This window comes from Sylvia atricapilla, chromosome 2, assembly GCF_009819655.1.
Source record: "Sylvia atricapilla isolate bSylAtr1 chromosome 2, bSylAtr1.pri, whole genome shotgun sequence".
Lineage (NCBI taxonomy): Eukaryota > Metazoa > Chordata > Aves > Passeriformes > Sylviidae > Sylvia > Sylvia atricapilla.
The window spans coordinates 1,150,639-1,167,022 of NC_089141.1; positions in this window are offsets into that span (position 1 = coordinate 1,150,639).

Here is a 16,384-nt window from a genome sequence, read left to right on the forward strand (position 1 = left end):
GCCCTGCCCTCCTCTGCCCTCTCTTCGTTTGCCGTGCCTTCCTCTGCCCTCCCTGCCCCTGCCTCCTTCCCTCTCTCCTTCCCCTCTCTTTCTTCTCTCTTCCTTCTCTCTCCCTTCTCTCTCCCTTCTCTCTCCCTTCTCTCTCCCTTCTCTCTCCCTTCTCTCTCCCTTCTCTCTCCCTTCTCTCTCCCTTCTCTCTCCCTTCTCTCTCCCTTCTCTCTCCCTTCTCTCTCCCTTCTCTGGCCCTCTTCTCTCTCTCTCCCTTTCCCTCTCCCCCTTTCTCTCTCTCTCTCTCCCCCTTTCTCTCTCTCTCCCTTTCTTTCTCTCCCTTTCTCTCTCTCCCCCTTTCTCTCTCCCTCTCTCTCCCCCTTTCTCTCTCTCCCGTCCCAAACCCCTGGTACCTGTCTGTCCCAAGGCAGCAGTGAAGGCCTCCGACGCTCGGAATCAATCGTTAATGAGGGCAGATGATACGCTGCCAAGAGCAGTGACGGGAATTTCGTTGTTGAGATGTTTTAATCCGGTCTAACGATTAAACGTGCCTTTGAATGATTGGGTTTATGTCTCGTGGAGTGACACGCTGTTTTACTCCGTATTTAAGGGTCACATCACTTTCTTCAGCTGTTTTTACAGTAGGCTTTCAGTTTTGGTAGGGACTAAATCGATTTTCATTCCACATCTGTTGGCTCATGGCCTTTCACCTTTTAAAAAGGTAGAATTTAATTATTTCTATTTATGAATCAGTCAACGTATTTGCCAGTACAAAGAGCTGTGTTCAAAATAACCTCAGCGATTGGTTGGAATTTACATTTAAGAGCAGCTATTAGCTAATGATATCCAAAAAGCAGCATTTGGCTTGAGATTTGTGTACCAACAATACTTTAGGTATCCTGAATCAAAGCTTCTATGCCTGCTTTTTGTGTTTTTTATGACTTCTAATTGTAATGCTCTTACACATGTTGGGAAATTCCTAATTCCCTGGTACTCACACATAAAGACAAGTGTTTAGATGGCAAATACTGAGTTGCAGAAGTGTGAGATAATTACAGTGTTTAAGCATAAAATTTAAAATACCTAATACTAGACTGAAAATTGGGGGTTTTCGGATTTTTTTTTTCAGTCTTCCAGAAAGATTTTTGTGGGGAAGAGAGGAAAACAGAAGAGAGAAGAAACAAATCAAAACAAAAGGAGCTCTTACTTTGGTCGAAAGATTGACTACAAAATCCTGGTCCACATCCAGCAAGAAGGGATCTTCATCTCCTGTTCTGGATCTCGGGGATGATGCAATTCTTACTTCCCACACAATAGGGAGTGAAGTTACAGTGTAATAGCTTGGTTTTCATTCATAGTCAGACTGAAGAACTGCATCAGTACTTTCTGCAATGAAATGAGACACAACTAGAAGAGGAAAAATTAAAAAAAAAAAAAAAACAAACACCTAGTCCTTTTTTTTTTTTTCCTAAAAAGGAGAAGTAAAACCAATAAAAAGGAGATCTGGGAATCTAAGCTGAAAATCAAGGACATGCATCTCCTGCAGCTGAATCATAAATGTTTTAAGCATTTAAAACAATATAAAAGCTTAGGTGATAAATGCTCACAAAGTTAGCGTGCATGATAACAAGTAATAACAATATCATCAGAAGAAAACAAGGGAAAATGTCCCTTTGTTTTGGAAATAGATTTATTTTCCTGATACATTGGTGTCATTAATGGGACTCTAAGTCCCATTCTGTCAAATACTGTTTATTCCTTATGAAGCCTGGCTGTAGCTGTCTCTGTGTTTATTGTCTCTGTGTTCTCTTCTGCCCTTGTTCCCTCTTTTTAACCTTTTTATACTGAAGCTGGTTTCTTACCATAGAAACTTAACTAATAAATTCCCCAGAGGTAAATTGTGGCGTATCCCCAGGCTAAAGGTGAGATTATTCTCACTTATCTTTAGCCATCTAAAATTTAACTGCCTCTAAAATTTAAGCTACTCATCTAGTGTCCTGTGTAGCTGACAGAACTCGATAGGCATCTCCATGGGGTAATTGTTCCCTTTCTGTGGCTGAGGCAGGTGGGATGAAACTCCTTTTGGAGATGTCTGTTCCACACTTTTGTGGTGGGGATGTGTGTAACTGGGTTAGGCTACAGACAAAACTCCCAGATTACACCCAAGGCCACAGGAGTTCTGCAGGATGGAGCCATCAGAATCCTTCACAGCAAAAGTGCTGGGGAGTCATTAGGAAAAATTGATGTGAAAGCCCATCTTTCTAATTTCACAGGGCAGAGGCTGATGACCCTGTTGCACACATGACCCCATCAAATGTGACTTCTGTAGGTGTCATATAGAATTGTCCATTTTACATTCCAGTAAATGAAAGCCAAACCACTCCCTCTTGTGAACTTGCAAACACAAAAGCTGTTTTTTAATCTACATTTAGATAACGTTTTCTAACTGTAAATTGAGCTATCAAGGAGCTGCTGTGGTATGTGTGTAAGTGATTGAAACCTCAGGGCTGTGTCAATATGTATGAGCTGAAAAACTGACCCTTGTTTTTAAATGTTTTTTTGAAGCCTTTGAATACATTACTTTAGAATTTATTTCCTTACTGTCTTCTGCTGTATGTGTGTGTTACTGTTTTAATCCTTGGGAACACACATGCTTATTTTTTGTGGTTTCTGGCTTACAAAAGTCTTTTGTTCGTCCTGGGAAAGCATGGTGTTAATCGTGGGAAAATATTTTTACATTCCCTCTTTACAAAAACTGAGAAAAAATTGCTTTCTGTCTAGAAGTAAATCCTATTCGAGTAAATCACCTTTTAAAATGCAATTTTAGGAGTGATTCTCTTAAACCCACAGCTAATATGGTCCAGATTCACGTCAACTCTTCTTAAAATGGAAACTGGTGACTTGGTTAAATCTGGTTTGTTTCCTTTCTTTTCTCCCCCTTTGGATATCGTTTTTGAAACCATCATCCTTAAATTAATCAGTAACGTTTCAATGGGGAAAAAAAAGGGACTTCTTTTCTTGAATAAAATGAGAGTTATTTTTGATTCAGTGAGAAGGGATATTAACCATGTGCAAACAATGGCAAAAAGATGGGAAACGAATTTAAAAGGGTCAATGTGCAGAAAATCAGAGTTCTGCTTAGATAGGCTGGGGGAGCTGTATGAAAAGACCAAAGAATGAGAATTGAAGCAAGACAGCTAAAAAAGCCTCATAAGTGTACTTAACTTAAAAGAGGAAATTTTATTAATGAAAAATGGATTTGCCTTCCTGGAAGCTTGGAGCAAACACTGTCAATGGCTGTGATTTTGTCACACAGCAATGCCTGAGCTGACTGAGCAAAGCAGCAGCTCTTAGTTTCCTGCTAGATGCATATCCACACATGGACTGATGGAAACACCAGGAGTTTGGGAAGGTGGAGACAGACCTGGTGAAATACCTGATGCTTGGGGGACTGAGGATGTGCATTCACAGGACCACAGACTAAATGTTTAACAGACCCCACTGTTTCCATGTGCTGTCCCCCTGTGAAGGGGTCACGCTGGGGAAAAGAGTAATCTCTTCACAAAACCAACTGCTAGGGTGGGAAGAACCCATCTTTTTATAATACAAATTTATAATTTGTCTACTGAGAGTCTCCTGAAGTAGCAATTTGGGATGACCCCTCTGCATGTGCTTAGTTTCGGAGAACTAATTGCTTGCAGTACAATATTCCCAGACATATCTTGTTATTGATTTCACTCTGAACTGTTTTAACCCAGAGGTCTACTCCTTAGCACTTCATTATCTGAGTTATCTGGAGTACTGGTTGGCTGCTCATCTAGAAAAATTCTAACCCTCCCCATGCCAGGTTATAACCTGGGGAATGTTCAGTGTATCTGCAAAAATAGGTACCCTGAGATTTCTTAAATGACAAAAGCATTTGTGGGTGAGACGCTTGAAATGTTGAAACTTTGGACCTATTCCCTATGAACTGTAGTCATACCCCTGAGAGGAGAAGGATGTTGAGTCATAGTGAAGAAAGGAAAGAAAGAAAAATTGAATGCTTTTTCTATTGCAATCAACCCAAAGGTCAGCCTCAACCAAGACAGACAGATGAACAACAAAAACTCTGGTTAAATGACTCAAAAGATTAAGTTGTCAGCCACTGGACTGAAACAGTTCAAGTAGTCTGAAAGAAAGTATGGAAATAAAGCATATTTTCTTTTTGAGTCTAATGCCTGAAGAAAGATTGGTTTTAACATTTATTGGTAGAAAGCTTCTGAATGACTTATACTTAGGCTGTCTGAAGGCTACTGTGAATATGTAAGTGAAATTGCATTTGCTTTCAGAGGTGTCTGACAGGGACATAAAGCCACATATCTTTAGCAGCATGATGTATCACAATTTTTTTAAGTACCTTATGAAGCTACTTTTTTGCTTAATAAATTCTTCTTTATGATTCCCTCACCTTGCTTTCACTATACAGAATGATTGCAAAAATGAATGATGCATTTGATGACCTGGCAAGGGCTGGAAAGCATACCAAAAGTAGGAAAGCATTCAAACACTTGGCTAAGTTTTCATTTCACAGCATAAGGCTCTTATTGTAACCTGCTATTCATGTATTGATCATGCAATGACTTGCCAGGAAAATAGTTTGACTGTTTGACGTAGTCACTCTCTTGTTACAGCTTTCAGAAAAGGTGATTTATTATCCTGAGGTTGAACATTTCCTCATTTGTCATAACAGAGGAAAAGTTGATTCAGTATCTACTTCTGTCTAGAGCTGCACATTAAAATGCCCCACAACAGAGGCTGATCATTTTCTGGGACTCTGGGCTGAATTTCAGTTGAGAAACCAGGGGGATTGGTGGTTTGTTTGTCACTGTGGTGATCCAGCAAGAGGAGGGAGCCAACCTTCACCCATCTGCTGTGTCTATGTGGATTGCCTCCTGTTCTCAGGACTGACCAGTCAGCTCATCATAGGTCTGGGTGTGACTGCAAGTCATGATGAATCATGGTTTAAGTGCACAACTCTACTGAAGGGAAAATGAGGCAAATTTTAACTCTACTTTTGATTTTATCTCCAGGTTACTTCGGTGAAAGTCACCAAAACTGCTACACAGCAAAAAAGTAACCTAGTGCAAATCAAACACAGAAGATATTGCCAGCAACATGAAAATTATAAACAAAATTTAAAACAAAACAAAACAAAAAACAGAGAGAGAAAGAGATACAAACCTGTAATTCTCTGTACTGGCTCTGATAGCTTCTCAAAACCAGATCACTGGATGATGCACAAACTAGTGGTTGGTGCTTGTCAGACGATGAAAGTTGCTGAAAAGAGCAAGCTGACAATTGGAAAGTGCACTTGCAAATCTGGAGCTTGTTATAGAGCTGATGGAACTGATTATACAGTGTTGTTTCCTGATAACTTGGTTCTTAGCTAATTTTTTGTCTAATAGCTTAGCACGCAATAATCAGTGAATTTCCTGCTGTCCATACTTTTCTTCTCCTTCCTTTGCACAGTTCAGGATCCACACCTTTGGAGTCTGGTTGTACCAGGGCTGGAGGAGACTCACAATCTTTTTTTAGAAGCCTTTTGGAGTTGGGTTTCTCCCAGTGCAAGTACAGGCTTCTTGAACCCAATGTCAAAGCTTTACTCAGGAACACGCTTTCTCTTCTCCTTTCCCTTCACAGAATCACAGCACGGCTGAGGTTTTGAGGTTGGACATCTGGTCCACACTCCCTGCTCAGGCAGGGCTATACAGGATTCAGGACCAAGCCCAAGACACCCTTTGATATCTCCAGGGTTGGGGACTCCATGCCTCCGTGAGTGAACTGTGCCAGTGCTGGGTCACCCTTACAGAGAAAAGGGATTCCCTGATGTTCACATGGAGCCTCTTGTTTTCCAGTTTGTGCCAGTTGCCTGTCACTGCATGCCACTGAGAAGAGCCCATGTCCATCATCTTTATACCACCCTTCTGGTGTTTTATCTGCTAAGATCCTCCCTCAGCTGTTGTTTAACAGGGATGAAGTACTAAAGGAAGGCTAATATAGGCCAAGATGCCTAGTGAAAGACAGATTTACTCAGCAGAAATGCCTGGTGCTCTTCATGCACGATTCAAATAATTTTGAGGCTTTTTTTTTTTTTTTTTTTAAACCTGTAAATATCACTCTTAATGGCAGTGCAGATCTTGAGTGTTGTTGGAGCCTGGGACCTTTTCAAAACAGTCTGCAAAAAACCACCTGAAATAGTCAATGAAGGCCTTTTAAATACATCCTGGATTGTGCAGCAGCCTACTGTTACAGTATGCCTTGAGGCTGGTTTGATATCCAAAATGGTCAAATGTCTGCTAGGCTGGAGTGCAGTGGTGAAAAGCAGCCTGTGAGCATATTGGTGATCGTTTCTTTGCAAATTTTGTATCTTTCCTGAAACTGGCCCCTATCTCTTGTTTGCAGAGCTCACATGGGGTTTGCAGTCCCTGGGAGAGACCAGCTTAGTTACATTTTGGCTTCTTTACCTCTCAGCAAGTATCTGAAGGTTGAGGAAAAGGAGGGAAGGCAGAGGAAGTGAAGGGCTGTCCCACTGCCAAAAGGCTGGGAGAGAATCCAGTTTTTGTGGGTCATTCTTTGCCCACTGACTTCCTGATAAAGAGACCTCCAAACTTGTATTTCCTGTAAGGTGATTACCGACTGTCGTTTCGCTTAGGAAATTGACTTTCTCTTAGTGATTCCTGTGCCACCGTGATTCTTTTCTCCAGTACAAAATCCTCCTCTTTTTATTTTATCTATCCAGCAAATTCCAGCTGAATTGACTCAAGGACTGCCCCACTAGGTAGCTGGTTGTAGAAAGTCTTTGTGTAAGACTGTTGTCTATGGGTGGGTGTACTCCCCAGGAAGGCAAGACCCTTACAGCCTTTCAAAGAGGATGTGACAATTTATAGGATCTGCAGAAAAGTCTTCTCTACCTGTTTATGCCAAGCACACTGCTACACTTGGAGCATCCAGAGGAAGTGCTTGACAGAACAGTCTGCTGCTGACTAACCTCTCAAAATGCCCTGGGGCAGTGATGTTCTCCAGAGTAGTTCTTCTACTTCTCCTTATGTCCCTCCATCTCAGAATGACTTGGAAAATTTGGGATTCTGGAGTTCAGGGAGAGTTTTGTAAGCCAGGGTCACCTTGTTTACACCTCTGCTTGCAGCCACGGCAGAGCACAGTAATGTTTGGAGCTGATAAGGTACAAGCCTTCAGCTCTGTGTGCTCCTTCACAGCCAGAGATGAATCAAAATTAGATGTTTTTCTCTGAACATGAATTTAATAAATTACATGCAGAAATTGCATGTAAATACACAGTAGTGACTCCTGCCTTATTAACAGAACATGAGGTGTGGATGACAGTGAACAATACAGGGGCATTTTTAAGTGTTTTTGAAATAAAATAACAAATATAACAGAAACATTTGGGAAGGCAAATCAACTGCCACTGCAGCCAGGAATGTAGACTTTGGGACTGGCACTTATAGCCTATGTAAGGAATGTTTATGCAAAATTATGCAACTCTAGGGTTGGGAGTTAAAAACTCCAAAGAGACAGTAAAATGGAGTTTAGTATGGGCTGAGTCCCTCTTCTGCTAAGACTAAGACATTTAACAGAGCACATCTACATAACCAAAAGAGTAGTCCCACTAAGATCTAAAAATTTATTCAAAACATACCCTGTTCTGTAGCATATTTGGAAATGTCAGAGAAGTGTTTCTCCATTGCTCTGATCTGTGCTATTATAATACCACTTGGCAGTTTCACTGGTGGCACAATGTGAGCTACCAAACTGAAAAGATACAGCGGAATGAGAAGGAAACTTCCAGACATTAATTTCAAAAAGCAAGGAGGAACAGATATTTGGTGTAAAACTAGTTTGGGGCAAATGCCCTTGTGTAATAATAATTAATTACCGATTTCACAATCTTTGGAAAATTACGTTTTTTTACAACTGTTCCATATATGAGGCTTCTAAACCTGTCTGTGAATATTCATTCAGATGAGCTGAAATCTGAAGTGATATATAGATAAAATACAGTTTGAGGTTCTACCCATTCTGTCTCTCATTGTCCCAGTTATTGCCTGTTTGACTGAGAGAGGTGATGTGTCATGTCACGAGGTATGTTGATTCGGATTAGTAGCTGTTCTTCCAACAAGAAACTTTTTAACTGTTTTTATGTTGCCAGCAGTTGTGTTTTTAAGGACATGATGACTAAGCTTCACATGTTTCTATTAGTATAAAGTTGGCTGTCACTGATATCAATACTTGCTCTTGCATAAAGTGAAAAATACTTTTGATAACCACTTAAAAATTTCTAGAAACTTCTCAAATGTACATTGCGGTATAGATTTGGGATTAAATGTTCTCAGTTGAACAGGGCAAAGGAAAACTTATTTCTGTCAGGACACGAACAGCCTGCTTGGGTTTTTTTGTTATTTGCCAATCGCAGTGGAAATGATGCAGCAGAAAAAACTGCTGAAGAGTCAGTTGTATTTTCTAGGTACTTTCTGGTTCTGAAATAACACTATCGATTATCACAAGTGGTGCAGTTGTTTGAATTCAGCTGCTGCCGAGTTTTTACGCTGCTGATGCTGGTGAGAATAGAGAAATGAACATTAGAAGCAGCTTCTTAACTCATATCTTGTTATTTTCAATATTAGATATAAAATTATATTTAAATTCAATGTTATATTATTCTCATGACATTTCTTAAATTACAATATATCTTAAGAGTGGTGTAAAGAATAATGTGGTTTGGAGAGCTGCTGCTGCTGCAGAAAGCTGTGATTACCAGTATAGGTAAAGGTCATGAGTTAATGTGCAAGGCGACACAATGCCACTGGTACTATAAATCCCCTGATGAATGATAATAAAGAATACATTCCTCTCAATCAAGAAAGACAGCATCTTCACCAGATAAAGCCTGTGGTGGAGGTCTCTGACAAAGAAAAGCATGATCATAGAATCACAGAATCACAGAATATCCTCAGTTGGAAGGGACCCAAAAGGATTTTGAAGTCCAGCTCCTGACTCTGCACAGGGCAGCCCCAGGAATCCCATCCTGTGCCTGAGAGTGTTGTCCAAATGCCCCTTGAGCTCTGGCAGGCTTGGCAATATGACCACTTCCCTGGGGAGCCTGTTCTTCAAGGCTCTTAGTCTCAACCTGAAAGCAGGTGCCCCCCAGGAAGGCAGAGCACACCCACACCCCAGGAACTTTCCTGGGGTTTGCAGAGCTCTGCCCTGGAGGGACCTGCTGTGCTCAGTGTCCTTCCTTGCCAGGGTCACTGTGTGAGCTGGGGTCTGGGGACCACCTTCACTTCCACCCTAAGGTTAGGCAGCTCCTCTAGCTAAATAATTAGCAAAGACATCAGCAAAATCTCGTGTTGCAACATGAAAGAGCTTACGTTTTATTTGCAAGTATTGCTCTTCAGTGATTCTTCTGGGGAGCTAATAGTAAAATATTAACTTGACTGAAAGGGGAGGGAGGCAGCTTCATAATGGCTGGTGTGTTTGGAGCACTGCATTTGATAAGGCAGTTCAAACACCAGCCCTGAGCTGCTGACAGAGAAGCACAACTGCAAATACTGCTCTGTGGGAGGAGTTTGGAAATATGCCTCGGTATCTCTAGGTACACAAATACACCTGGTTTTCTAAAACTGACCTCCAGTTACATCCAAAATGCAAAACTAAGTGATATGTTCCTTGTTTCTCCCCCTGCACACAGGTCGATTTGCTCCATCCTTCTCTGTTTGACTTGAGCATCTTCTCAGTGCCCCTGGCTGTGCACACCCAGAGCAGCCACAGCCCAGGAAAGCTGTTGCCTTAAGTGCAGTGCTCGAGTTTTGAGGTGCAGGAGTGGCATTTCCAACGTCCTCAGTCTGTGAGCACAGGTGAAGCCCAGCCTCTGACAAAATGCATCCCTAAAATGCATCCCTTCGCCTTCCCACTGGGGTACCTCGTTGGAATCAGAGAGGACTTGGCCCCTCACCTCAGAGCTGTGCATTATATTCCAAAAACAGAAGTATGAAATTTAGGTGGAGAGCTCCAGTACCCAAACAGTAGGGTTTCATTTTTTGTTTGCTCTCCCCCCACTCACAAAACTTTGCAGAAGTTGCAGGGAAAGGACCCATTTCCAACATGACAGAATCAGAGTTCATCCTCTCTGCCTGTGTCCTCTGACTCCCTCAGCCTATTTTCTGGTGGTGGGGACACTGTCTTTGAAGCTGACAAGACTTTCCATACATTCCTCTTTCCATACATTCCAGAGCATTCTTTGAATTATTTTGGTAAAAATTACTAAAAAGCCACAAAACCTAAAAAAGCTGCCATCACCAGTTTTCCTTAGTTCTTCTCATCTCCTTCTGGTCATTAGTTCTACAGATATTAATTAACCTGTTTATGATGATCAAACACTGCTCTTCTGCACACATCACCTGTGCATTATTTTAAGCTTGGAATTCATGAGTTATAAAAAACAGGGAGCAGGCCATTAAAAAAGTGATAATTAGCTTGAATTAAACTGAGCTTTTTCAGATACTGTCCAAGTTTCAAACAGCAAAATACAACATATTGTCAACTGCCTCTCCCTACCCTGAAAAATGTGAGATGGAAATATGCTTATACTAGGGAGAAAGCCTGTTGCTAAAAAAAAAAAAAAAAAAAAGGGATTTCAAAAGAGCATGGAGGAAAAATAAGTCAATGAGTCCATAAGAGGTTGGAGAGCAGAGTAATTATAAAACAAGTAGCTAATTGCAGTAGACTCTTACAATCAGGGAAAAGCTGCCCATTAAGAAAGTTAATAGGCTGTTAAAATATTAAGACAGCTGTGTTGCTACCAATAAATCCTTTTTTTCTTTTAATAAAGCATTGGTGTGGGTATTTTAAGTTAATTTTTCTATAAAAAGAGCCATCTGACAGAAGGTTAGAGCATTTCTAATGCAAAACACAGTGAAATGGTTCAATTCAGAAAGGGAAATGAGAAACAAAAATTCTAGCCAAGAACAGGTAACAGAAAAGGGAAGGGGAAAGGGAAAGGGAAAGGAAGGGGAAGGGGAAAAGGGAAAAGAAGGCAAAGCTTTGGTTTTGATTAGTACTTGATTGGTGATTCTGATGAGCAAATCAGAAAACTAGCAACAGGTTCAAGTCAAATTTAAAGGCAGTCTTCTTCCTTCACAGGTCTAGATACTGGATTATTTTGTGGTTGATCTTGATATAGTCTTTCTCTACAACTTGCAAAGACCAAAGGAATGGCATTAACAGCATGAGAGAATCAAACTGTAAGATGAAATCACAGGAAAAATTGTCTGTGGCCACATGTGCCTGTGTGAAGTGTGCATTTGTGTGTGAGGAGAGAGATCTGTGCTCTGAATTGTTGCCAGTGCATCCAAGTTCTTGGGTTACAAGTAAATTAAATTCAGCTGGGGAATATTTTAGCTCTATGTCTTTACTTACCACATTCAAAATGGAATTTTCATTTGCTTATCACACATTCAGATTCAAGTAGCAATTCATGTGGAGAGCAGAGGGCCCAGCTTTAACTCGAGCACTCCTCCTCTGCCCAGTTCCTGCATCAAAAGCAGAAGATACTTTCTCCAACAAAAGGGTGCCACAACCACAACAGTGGGAAACATTTTATTTCTCTGTCTCACCTTTGAAGCAGCTGAGATCTCCTCTTGCTGGAAGAACAGGGAGAGGTATATGAAGAGAGAGGAAAGGAGGAATGAGGCCTATCTGACAGACACCCTTGCATTTTTGTCCTAGTCCAGTATTTCTGCTACAGTTTTCCCAAAAAAACCCAACCAACAAAAAAAAACCCAAAACAAAACATCAAAAAAACAAAAACAAAGCAAGAGGGGTATTTCTAAAATTTTTAGTAGGATTATGCTGTTAGTGAGCCAGTTAAGAGCTATTTCCAAATGTATTTTATAGTGCTTTGTAAATGCTTAACCTTTCTCCTGTGTTTGCTTGCTTTTTTTCTTTTTTAAAGTCACATAGTTTCATTAAACGACCCTACAGAGTCACTTCAGATGAGTTGGCACGGCTGCAGTTATTTGAGTGGGAACAAATGTGCTTACCAGGAATGACAAAGACACTGTTTTGTTCACCAATTCTGCATTACAAGCATCTGGCCTTTGTGGCAGCTGCAAATGGCTCTAGACCAGCTCATGGTGCTGCAGCAGGATGGTTTTGTGTGCACCTCACCACACAAAGGTCCTCTCTGCTGATAGATGCTGTGAAAATCTTTTTAGCCCCCTGACAGACAGCTCAATGGAAAGGCCCCAGTTGCAGTGCAGTGTTTGAAAACTCCAAGCATGTAATTAAATTCCAATGAACCCCAAACCAGTCAAGGCTCAAGCTGAGGCACTGGTGTCTCTGGCCTCAGGCCAGCAAAACACTTCAGTGCATGAATAAACTTACTTTGAATAGTCCTATTGGCAAATCAGTGGGAACTATTCATTGCTTCAAGTTGGGTATGTGTTCAAGAGATTTGTTTGATGTGCCCCATGGTAAGTGCTGTTTGGTTTACCATGTGCTGCCTTCATGGCACTGCTCATTTCTTACCAGGAAGTCTTGCTCCTTTAGACTTGGACACCTTCATTTCTAAAGCAGTGTTAAGCACTTTGAAATGCCACTTTCTCATTCAGGGATGATTTCCTTTTGGGCAGCAATGGAGCAGTAGATTACTCTGGCAATCAAACTGAGCTGAAGTTCCCTTGAACAGAATATACAGGATTAGAAGAATATCATAAAGATATGAAAACACTGCAGATATAGTCATACCCAGGAGATACAAAGATCTCAAAGGCTGCCAGTAAAAATGGTGACATCGGTAAAATTCTCCTTATCTTTTGCCTTCATGTCTCACCTTTAAATACAGCATAACTAGAATTTTATCTCTTACTATGTTTCAGCCAAATGACAAAACATAGATCTCTTTTTATTAATTGAAGGTGAATTCTGAAGCAGCTAAAGTAGAAGACCAAACTTAGTAGCATGCTTTTTCTGCTCTTTTTCCTTTCAGCGTGTTCTAGGAACCCAAACTTTCCAGAAACAAGTTTGTTCAAACAGACTGTGGGATGTGCAAGAGGCACAAAATTCATTACTGGTAAAGCAGTCCTAATATTCCAGCACAACCACTTTGGGCTGTTGAAACTCAGGCTGTGGTTGGAACCTTGCCCATGCATTAGGACACTGTCCTGAAGCCTGACACTTCCCCTATTCAGATCACTTAACCTAAACACAAAGAGAAAAATAGGGAGAGAACACTTGTGCTTTCTTTTAGAAATGGGTCACTCATTAATACCAGGGTGTACGAGATTTAAGGCATATTAAAATTTACCACCAAAAAAGAGGCACGTTTTTCAGTTGTTCTGCACTGTGTTATTTAAAATGTATTTGACTTAGTAATTGTACCATTCAATAAGCACTGCAAAGGGCCTGCAGTCAGTCAGTACTGTCTAAAGCCATACAGGCCAGATTTCTAGGCATATAAATCCAGCTGAGCTCCAAAAGTAGTTTGAAAAAAACAGATTTTATTATACGATTGATAGAATAATAGAATGATAGAATGGTTTGGGTTGGAAGGGACCTTAAAGATCAGCAAGTTCCATTTCCCTTGCCACGGGCAGGGACACCTTCCACTAGATCTGGTTTCTCCTAGCTCTGTCTAACCTTTCCTTGAACATTTCCAGGGATAGGGCAGCCACAACTTCCCTGGACTACTTGTGCCAGCCTCACAAGGAAGAATTTTTTCCAAATATCTAATCTAAACCTACCCTCTTTCCATTTCAGTAATCTTTTTTTTTTTATTATTATTTTTTAAATTATGAGCTCTCTCAGCTTTTGTAGGATGCCAGAACTCATTTAACTTGGGTGCTTCTGTTAAGTTCTGGTCAGTTAGGTGCTGTTGAAAACTACACCTAGCTACACTCTGTTGAAGTATTTCTAGTATCTTAAAAATATTGGATATCACTCTTTGGGTAGTTTCAGATGTGATCAGATTGTGATAAATTTGCACACTGACTTTTACCTAGTTATATACAATTATTTGCTATAAACAAATTAATAAAACTCCACTGGGACAAACATAATTTTATGTTTTCTTATGTATATCTGCTTTGTAATAATAATGTCCTATTACCCACCAGAGGGAGCTCAGTCAAATGTAAGGGCCTGTTCCACCAAAGTAAATTAGTGAGAGCTATTTGAAGGGGTATAAATAGATTTAAGGACAATTTTAGCAGTTAGTGCATAGCTGGATGTAATTTATATTAGCTAGGAACTGTAATGTGGGTGGTTTGGAGTTTTTTGCTTGAAAGAATACTCCTTTTTTAAAATTATTTCAAAAAGAAGTGTTTGCATTCTTGGCAGAGATAATTTCTTCAGGAAGTACTTCTTATATTTGAAACAGTATTTTATTTCATAGCCATGGAGGGAACACTCTGAATAAGTCAGAATTTAGAACAGCATTCATAGGATTATGTCTGAATGTGCCTCTGTCTTCCATGAATGTTAGCATTTGTATTTTTTGTACTGACATCTAATCAGTAAACACGTATACTGATGTATTTGCAGACCAGGAACACAAAAAGGTCTGACCACAAGACAGTCAAGGTTCTTAGCAGGTAATGTTAAATGATTTGCTTCTGATTGCTTTAAAAAGTTCGGAGTGGTTGACTTATTTCAGCTGTCCACACAGAGCAGGGGGATGTGAGAGTCAAAGGTCCAAGTTGGGGGGACCACTGATGAAATGGTTGTGGAGAAATCTGTGGCCACAAGGCAACCTGGGCTGTGCACTGAGGTTTGTCATGCACTTGTAAGAAAGTTACAAGACAGAGGTGAAAGTTTTTCAATCACAGAACGTCAAACTGCTCCTATTCCTTCAAGTGGGAAACTGGGGATCTAGTTCATAAAAGTGCCAAACTCTACTTGTGCATTGAAAGCAGCAAAAGACCATTAGTGGAGCTGCAGTTATTTCAGTACTGAAGTGCTCTGGCTTCAGTGCAGTTTTTACTCTAGTCTATTTATCAAGATTTTATTTATCTTTAATGCAAATGCAGCAGTTGGCATAGAATTGGGCTCAATAACCCTTATGGCACCCTCCCAACTCAAGATTTTCTATGACTCCATGATTAGCAGAATAGTCATATCCTGGTACTGGTTATTCCTCTTTCTGTAGGACCATCTGCAATGCTCTGACATCTGTATCACATCATAACTTTTAATTCTAGACAGAGCTGACAAAAACATAACCTTAATGAAGTCAATATTCCAGTATAAAACTTTAGTGTAAACTAGGCTCAGAAAAGTGTTGGGACACATCCAAACAAAAGGTTCTTAATGTTGAGCTAAGGACAACAGCCAACACATTCTATTGGTGCAAACCAGAAGCAGCCAGAAAGCAAGCTGTTAAGGCAAGAGCTCACTCACCAGTTCCTCTTCCTAGCTGTACCTACTTCCTTTCTTTCACTTACAGTTCTCAAATCATTTAACTCATTCTAAGCACCCAAAGCACAGTTTGGCATCTGGCTGCACATTTATTACATCAGCACACACATCCTCGTTTCGTTTCCCTAATTCCTGTATTAAAATTTAGTATAAGATTCAGACAAATAACTAAATCCACAGACCACCTACTCTCGTATTTTTTAACCAGCTCAAGGAAACCAAGCATCTCTGACAGCAGGCACCTGCAGGCTGCTAGAATTCCTTGCTGCCACACACCAGCACCGAACCACAAAACTGCATTCTTGGCATTTGGAAACCACCTGGAGCACATGGTGATCATCAGACCATGTCATAAGATGGTCAGACAACTGGATCTGAGCTCTAGGCTGATGCTGCTTACTCAGTGGGGATGGATTGTGGTCAGGGGGATTAAAGGAACTGAGGTTTAGAAGGGGGAACTGGTAGGTGGCGTGTAGAAAAGAGGAGTGACTCATCTGCTAAATCTTGTGTTTTTCACAGAATAAACCATGTAGTGGAGGAAGCCTGGGTTGAGGATAACAGTGATTTGTGAGTGGTTGTTATCTTTCATTCATATGTGTATGAGTAACACATGACATTACTTGTTAAGAGTGCTGAAAAACCCAGAGGTGACCGGCACTGTCCCAAGCAAGGTAGATTTTTCATCCTCATAAAATAATCTACTTTGAATTTAAAGTGTCAGCCTCACAGTTCTGGTGCACATCTGAAAGACCATCTTGATAACTCTCATGGCAAACCCAAGTGACTCAGTGAGGGAAATGGTGAGGTTTGAGGCTGCTCCTCCAACTCCTCTTTGCTCCCTTCCCTCCCTCCATAATGTGCACTGTGGTGCACTCATGTGTCTGGTTTTGCCCCAGGAACACCTCATATGCATGCCACACCATTCAGC